We start from the raw sequence: 8,207 nt of genomic DNA, 5'->3' as shown, positions 1-8,207 counted from the left end.
CCATGTGTGGTCACTTAGAACATTTTTTAAAATAAAAAATAAAAAGGCTGGGGCACAGCCAGATATGGTGGTATATGCTTGTAATCCCAGTATTGGGAGGCTGAGACAGGAAGATCACAGCTTCAAAGCCAGCCTCAGAAACTTAGTGAGGTCCTTAGCAATTTAGTTTAGACCCTATTTTCAAAGAAAATAGGGCTTGGGGTATAGCTTAGAGGTAGGGCACTCTGAGTTCAATCCTCCCAATATAAAAAAATAATCTTTTTTCTTACTAGAAAAGCATATTTATTATAAATTGGCAAAAGAGTATACACTCCTTGAAAAAACTTTGTGTACATTTAATTTTGTTGATTTTCTGATGTTTCCTCTCCAAATATTCTTCTTTCTACATATAAGAAAATCTAATTGGAAAAAAGCCACAGGAACTATGAAATCTAATTTTATCATAAATGTCATATAAACATGTTCTTCACAGTAAGAAAATCAACTTTTCAATCTGTTAGGGTACTAAGAAGCAGAGTTGCCTTTTTCTCTTAAAGAATATAAAACCTAAAAGAACAGGTATTTTTTTAAATCATAAGACCTCATAAAATTTGCCTGTGCTTTTAGTGCTATAGATTAAGAACACTATACTGCAAAAACTAGGAGGAAAGGGGCAACAGGAAGAGGTCGAGCTATAGAAAGGGCCCTATAGTGAAGCAACTAAGGTGACCCATCAGAGGGTATGGAATAGGGGAGGATGAAGCCTCTTTAAAAGCAGGAGGTACATAAACAAATGTATCAAAGTTAATCACCAGACAAGCATGGGATCGAGGGAGGGGGAGGAAATGGGATGGGGGCTGGATGAGGACTAATTGGATGATGTGTGCTTGTATATCCTCTCAAGTCTTGTATTCTAATGTGATATATGATTGCAATGCACCAATAAAAATAAATAAATAAAATAACTTATAAAATGTAAAAAAAAGAATACTATACTGAATGCGACTGTTAGAGATAATAAATTGAAATCAATCTCATTTCAACAAGAAAAAAACTCATCGCTCTAACAAAGGTATCTGAGAATTATGTAACTGGTTTTTCTTTTGTGGTACCAGGGATTGAACTCAGGGACATTTTAATGCTGCACTCTCAGTTTTATTTTTTTATACTTTCATTGGTGCATTAGGATCTCGCATCCTAATGTAGTTCAGTGATGGTACCTTACCTGCACACAGCACTTGCCGGGCTTCCCCGGCTCCCTCCCCAGTCCTCCCTTCCCAATTCAGGACATTGAGGTTGACACTGGTATTCTCACATATGATATGCACATAATGTTAAGTGCGGTCTTCAGTGTTTCTCCCTCTCCCCTGCCCCCAAACCCCCCGACTCCACTGGAGTTTCCCCTCCGTTATCTGAAGTCCCTCTCGTATCCCCATTACTCTCCAGCTTCCACAGGACAGAAAATATACAACCCTTCCCTTTCTGTGGCTGGCTAATCTCACTTACTGTTCTCCATCCATTTTCTTGCAAATGACATAATTTTGTTCTATATTGCTGAGTATAATTTAATTGTGTATATATCCCATAATTTTATAATTCATTCAGAGGTGTTCTACCTCTGAACTACAGCGCCAGCCCTATTTTGTTTTTTGTTTTTTGAAACTGGGCCTCACTAAGCTGATGAGGCTAGTTCAGCCTACTTTTGAGTTGGGCTTTATTGACTTTCAACCAAAAGAATCTTTAAAAAAAAAAAATCCAAATATAGGTCAGTAGATACTGACCTTCCTTCTGTTTCTCGAAAGCAGATAAAATTTCTATGTGAAAGATGGTCCGTCTCAAGTCAGGAGCAATGGTGCACCCCTGTAATCCTGGAGCTTGGGAGGCTGAGACAGGAGAATCACAGGTTTGAGGACAGCCTCAGCAACTTAGCAAGGCTCTTGGGAACTTAGTGAGACCCTGTTTCAAAATATAAATTAAAAAATAGGTCTGGGGTTATAGCTCACAGATGGAATGCCTCTGAGTTCAACCCCCAGTACCACACTTAAAAAAAAAAAAAAAGCAGGAGCTACTACTTCTTTGGTTTTCTTTTTCTTTTTTGGAGGTGCTGGTAATGGAACCTAGGGGCATTCTACCTCCAAGCAACACCCCCAGCCCTAATTTTTTATTCTTTATTTTGAAACAGGGTCTCATTGAGTTGCAAAGTCTCACTAAGTAGCTGAGGCTTTCCCTGAATCGCAATCCTCCGGTCTCAGCCTCGAATGCTGGGATTACAAGTGTGAGCCACCACGCCCAGCTGGCTTCTTTGCTTTCTATGTTGTCAAGCACTGTGCTAAGCAGATCTTTCAGTTTCTCATCATCCCATTTCCAGATAAGAAAACTGATGTACAGATATTGGAATCAGAATTAACCCAATTCCCGGGTGTGGTGGTGCAGACTTATAACCTCAGCATTTCAAAAAGATAAAAAAGACTAAAAAATAGGACTGGGGGTGTAGCTCAGAAGTGCAATGTCCCTGGATTTCTTCCATTCCCAGTACCATAAAAACAAATTAACTCAGATCTATGTGATCCCCCCAAAGCCATTTTCCTTTCACAATACTGCTGTCTCGGGCCACCTCGTGTCACCATTTTCTGGTGTCTGAATGCACTTAAACCCAGGATTTGTGACTCAGTATTTTTTTACCTAGAAAATGCTCTCATTTTAAATTAACCTGGCTGATTTTATTATTGTCATAAAATGCCATTCCTTATTTTTTTTTTACCAAACTTTAAAACAGGTGTCTCAGCCTCAGCACTGCTAACATTTTAGTTTGACAACTTATTTGATACTTTGAGACTGTCCTATGCATGGTCGGATGTCCTCTACCCACATGTGTGAGCACCCACAGTTCAAATGTGGCACCACAAATGTGTCCAGATATAATGCCAAATGTCCCCTAGATGAAAATGACTCGGGTTGAGAATGGCTGCTAAGAGAAAAAGGACAAATGCCTGCGTTAACCCTGAAAGAAAACTGAAGTCACTAGACATTTTGAATGTAATATTTTCACTTTCATGTTATTTTTTTAACTTTACCAGCTCAGGTTAACATCAGCTCCACATATCATATGACCATTAGCCTTGGGCAGAACACTGTACTACACACAAAGCAATGATCCACGATTCAGGCAAAGGGGCATCAGGACAAATCCTGCCCTCTTAACAATGCCCCTACTTGTCATGTAGTGAAATTCTTTGTCTTGAAGAAAAGTGCCACTGTGAGGCTGTGAGTGATGGAAGATAGGAGGTGCCACTCTAAATATACACCACTCTAGCATATGAGTTAAAGGTGCCTGAAAGACAGCAGGTGGAGGAAGGTCACACTGTCCTTCTCAAGAGCAGATGAAATCCCTGTGTGAAAGATGGCCTATTCCAGGTCAGAAGCAGCAGTGCACCCCTGTAATCCCATTACTGGGGAGGCTGAGACAGAAGGATATCAGGCTCAAGGCCAGCTTGAGCAACTTAGTGAGATCTTGAATAAAAAATCAGGCTAGGGCCAGGCATGGTGGCGCACGGTTGTAATCCCAGCATTTGGGAGGCTGAGACAGGAAGATTATGGTTTGCGAACAGCCTCAGCTACTTAGTGAGGCCCTTTGCAACTCAATGGGATCCTGTTTCAAAATAAAGAATAAAAATATAGGGCTGGGGTATAGCTCGGAGCTAGAATGCCCATGGGTTCCATCCCCAGTACTGCCAAAAAAAAAAAAAAAAAAAAATCAGGCTGGGGGTGTAGCTCAGAGATAGAACACCCCTAAATCCAATCCTAAATAGTGAAAAGGGCTGGGGGCTAGTTTGGAGGTACTGTTACCAAATCCTGGTACCTGCCCCAATTTGCTGAATCAAGTAACTGGGACAAGCCATTGGGAAGAAGGAAAAAGTAATTAACTGATTTGCTAGGAAATTGGAAAAACCATTGAACTTAAGTGTTCAGGAACATGCCCTGGATTCTCCCCAACAAATAGATCACGTCTCTTTTAAGAGCTAGCTCTTCAGAGTTATGCTTGTGTGTTATCAAAAGGGATGCAATTCATGTTTAAGTCTTCCTTAAGTCAGTTCTTATGCCAATCTACAGGTGCCAGGAATACGCACATGTTATTTGATAACAGGGGGTGAAGAAAAGGGAAGGACAAAAGCGGAAAAATGTCAGTTTTAAAACAGGCCATCTATTAGCTGCCAAGGTCTAAAGCGATCCTGTTATAGTGGGGTGCCCTGGGTTCAGTTCCTAGTACCAAAAAGGAAGGGGGGAAGGTGGCCTATTCCTGTAGCAAAGTAACGTTTTTTGTTTTTTGTTTTTTTTTTTTGGTTTGTTTTGTTTGTTACTAGTGATTGACCCCAGGGGCATTTTACTTCCAAGCTATACCCCCAGCCCTTTATTACTTTTTGTTTTGAACAGGGTCTTGCTAGGTTGCTCAGTGAGGCCCTTTTGCAACTTAGTGAGACCCTGTCTCAAAAAATAAAAAAATAAATAAAAAATACGGCGTCGGGCGTGGTGGCGCACGCTTGTATTCCGGGCGCTTGGGAGGCGAAGACAGGAGGATCGCGCAGGTTCGAAGCCAGCCACGCGGGCTTAAGAGACCCTGTTTCCACATAAAAAAAAGTATAAAATAGGTCTGGGAGTGTAGCCCGGAGGTAGAAGGGCTTCCAGGAACCCCAGAACCACACACACACAAAAAATAGGGCACGGGGGTAACTTGGTGGCTGTCCCTGGACTCCATCCCCAGACCCGCCAAAAAAAAAAAAAGGAAATATTTTTCTCCTGTTGACCTGCCTTGTATTTATTTAATTCTCAGGCCCAGTGGAAAAAACCCAAAAGAGGATGGGGATAAAATTCCACCTCCCCTACAGAGGGAATGGCATGTTCAAAAGAAAAGAACAGCAATTGAGTTTCAATGCTGATTTTATTCCAACTAGATAAAGCAGTGTACAAATCAGCCAGGCAATGAGCTGAGGTAAAGGACAAAAGCCAAGGAACACAAAATTGTTTAAAATGAGCCACTGCTGCCCATCACTGTCTTCCCTGCCTCCTCTCAGAAAAGGTGGGTTAAAACGCATGCAACCAAGCACAGTACAAGAGAAAGGGAGGATGGAATTCATCTAAATTGGGGAGATGGTCTCTCTCCACCTTCTGTAAATGGCCCATTAGCACGGCTCATTTCGGATGATTTTAATATCGTGACCGTCCTCCCTGCAAATATAACAACCACAAAAACAACATTATTTCCTTCTGAAGTAGGATAGGCACAATAAAATAGGTAGAAAGGAAACAAACAGGAAAGGGAAGGGAGACTGTAGCTCTAAATCTAAAAACCTCCATGATGGTCCTCATTCTTACCCTGAAGCTCTGTCCAATAAAACTTAAAATACTTTTATGTCCAATAAACTGTGCATAAATATTGTTTTTAGAGTGATCAAAGACATTTAGAGAAAAATACTGTTCAAGACCCCATGATATGGGGACAGTCCAAGTGCTTGCTATCCATCAACCAGATAATGCCAGCCTGCCATTCCAAGAAGATCCAGACCCCCAGCCCCTGCCCTGGGCACCACAATTGGAGTAGTCATTAGGCTGAAACCCCCCAACTCTCAAGCTTCCCGTTTACAAAGATTCCTTTAAAAGAAGAGCTCTGGTTTGGCAAAGTGGTGCATGCTTATAATCCCAGTACTTGTGAGGGCTGAGGCAGGAGGATCACAGGTTTGCAACCATCCTCAGCTACTTAGTACTTGGGGGGTACTTGGAGCATCGCAGGTTCAAACTCAGCCTCAGCCACCTAGGAAGATGCTGTTTCCAAATAAGAAATAAAAAAAAAAGAATTGGGTTGGGAGTATAGTTCAGAGGTAGAATACCTCTGGGTTCAATCCCCAGAACCACAAAAAAAAAAAAAAAAAAGAAAGAAAAATGAAATAGGGTCTCACCAAATTTGTGAGTTGGTCTTCCAAGTACTGGGATTAGAGGTGTGTATCACCATGCTTGGCTACACTTGATTCTCATATCCAAAAGAGCAATCACTACCTTTAAGTAATCAGAATTTAAAAAATAAAAAGAGCCAGGCATAGTAGAACATGTCTGTAATCCTAGTACTTGGGATGGTCAGACAGGAGGACTGATGGTTAAGACTCAGCAATTTAGCAAGCCTCTCAGTAACATAGCAAGATCCTGTTCAAAGAAATTGTTTTAAAGGGTTAGGGGCAGCTGGGAGTGGTGGTGCACACCTGTAATCCCAGTACTTGCGAGACTGAGAAAGCAGGATTACAAGTTTGAGGACAGCCTCAGCAAGCAGCGAGATTCTCATCAACCTAGTGAGACTCTTTTATTTTCAAATAAGAAATAAAATCGGGCTGGAGTGTAGCTTGAAGGTGGAATGCCTCTGGGTTCAATCCCCAGTACCACAATGATATGATGATGATGATGATGATGGTAAAAGCCTAGGGATATAGCTCAGATGTAGAATGTCCATGAGTTCAATCCCCAGTACCAAAATAAATAAATAAACACAATAAAATAAAATAAAATTAATGAATTAATTAATAAGCCACACACGGTGGCATATATCTGCAATCCCAGCTACCGGAGAGGCTGAGGCAGGATGATTTATTATATTATTTTTGTGGTACTGGGGATTTAACCCAGGGGCATTCTACTTCTAAGCTACACCCCCAGCGCTATTTTTATTCTTTATTTTGAAATGGAGTCTCACTAAGTTGCGAGGGCCTCACCAAGTAGCTGAGGCTGGTTGCGAACCTGTGATCCTCCTGCCTGCCAAGTACTAAGATTACAAGAGTGTGACACATCCAGCTGAAGCAGGAAGATTACAAATTCAAAACCAGCCTGGGAAACTTTTTTTCTACCTCCCGGATACACCCCCAGACCTTTTTTTTTTCCCCCCTTAAGCAGGAGCTCACTAAACTGCTGAGGCTAGCTCTAAACCTGAGATCCTCCTGTCTCAGCCTCTCAAGTACTCAAGCATGGGCCACCATACCTGTCTCAGCTGGTCAATTTAGCAAGACCTTGTCTCAAAAGGAAATTTTTAAAGTTATATATGGGAGGGGGCAGGCGTGGCTTAGTTGTAGAACAGTTGCCTAGCATTCATGAGTATATCTGAGTTCAATCCCAGTACTGCAAAAAGAAAAAGAAATGAAGAAAATGTGGCTAGTCCACAGCTTTAGAACATTACCAGATTTTCATGCACAGAGTACATTCATTGGGATAAGTGGTCATGTCACTTCCACACACAGGATTAAGGTCCCTGGGACATCCTGGCAATTTATACCGAGCACAGTTTGGCTAGAAAAGAGAAAAGGAGAGAAAAATCAGAGAATAACTTGAAACACATTCATTATAAAATAGCTAAGGATGCACAATGTCCCATATCTCCCTATCTTTCTAAGAAAACCCCACACAAATATTCCTATTTCCCCAACACACACACACACACACACACACACACACACACACACACACCGAGATTTTTATAGTGCGAAAATCAGATATGTTGATGCAATGGTTTAAAACATGCTATGTGAGCCGGGCGTGGTGGCGCGCGCTTGTAATCCCAGCATTTGGGAGACTGAGACAGGAGGATCGCGGTTCAAGGACAGCCTCAGCTACTTAGTGATTCCCTTTGCAACTCAGTGAGACCCTGTTTCAAAATAAAGAATAAAAAAGTGTGGCTCAGAGGTACAATGCCCCTGGGTTCAATCCCCAGTACTGAAAAAAAAAAAATGCTATGTGAAAACAAGATTTCAGAGGCTGGGGTATAGCCCAGTGGCAGAGCATGTGTTTAGTTGCTGCAACTGTCTCAAACCTGCAATCCTCCTGTCTCAGCCTCCCAAGTACTGGGATTACAGGCATCTGCCACCACGCCCAGCCTGAATGATTTTTAAATTACAGTTCAATTCTGTCTCCATTCCTACTTCACTTTATGACAATCTCCATTGGATGCTCTGTTACCTTCCACCTTAATTCCTTGGCCAAATAGCTGGCCCAGAATTGGACCTTGAGGTTGTTACAGTTTTAACGATGTCCACCCCAACCAGCCAAAAAGATGGGTGAAAGTCCTAATTAATCCCTGGTACTACAAAATATGACCTTATTTGGGATGGGGTTCTTGATAGAGGCAATCAAGTTAAAATATAGTTGAGTGGGCTGGGCATGGTGACGCACGCTTGTAATCCCAGAGCTTGGACTGAGAC

This window comes from Muscardinus avellanarius (assembly GCF_963383645.1).
Source record: "Muscardinus avellanarius genome assembly, chromosome: 6".
NCBI lineage: Eukaryota > Metazoa > Chordata > Mammalia > Rodentia > Gliridae > Muscardinus > Muscardinus avellanarius.
This window is presented reverse-complemented; position numbering follows the sequence as displayed.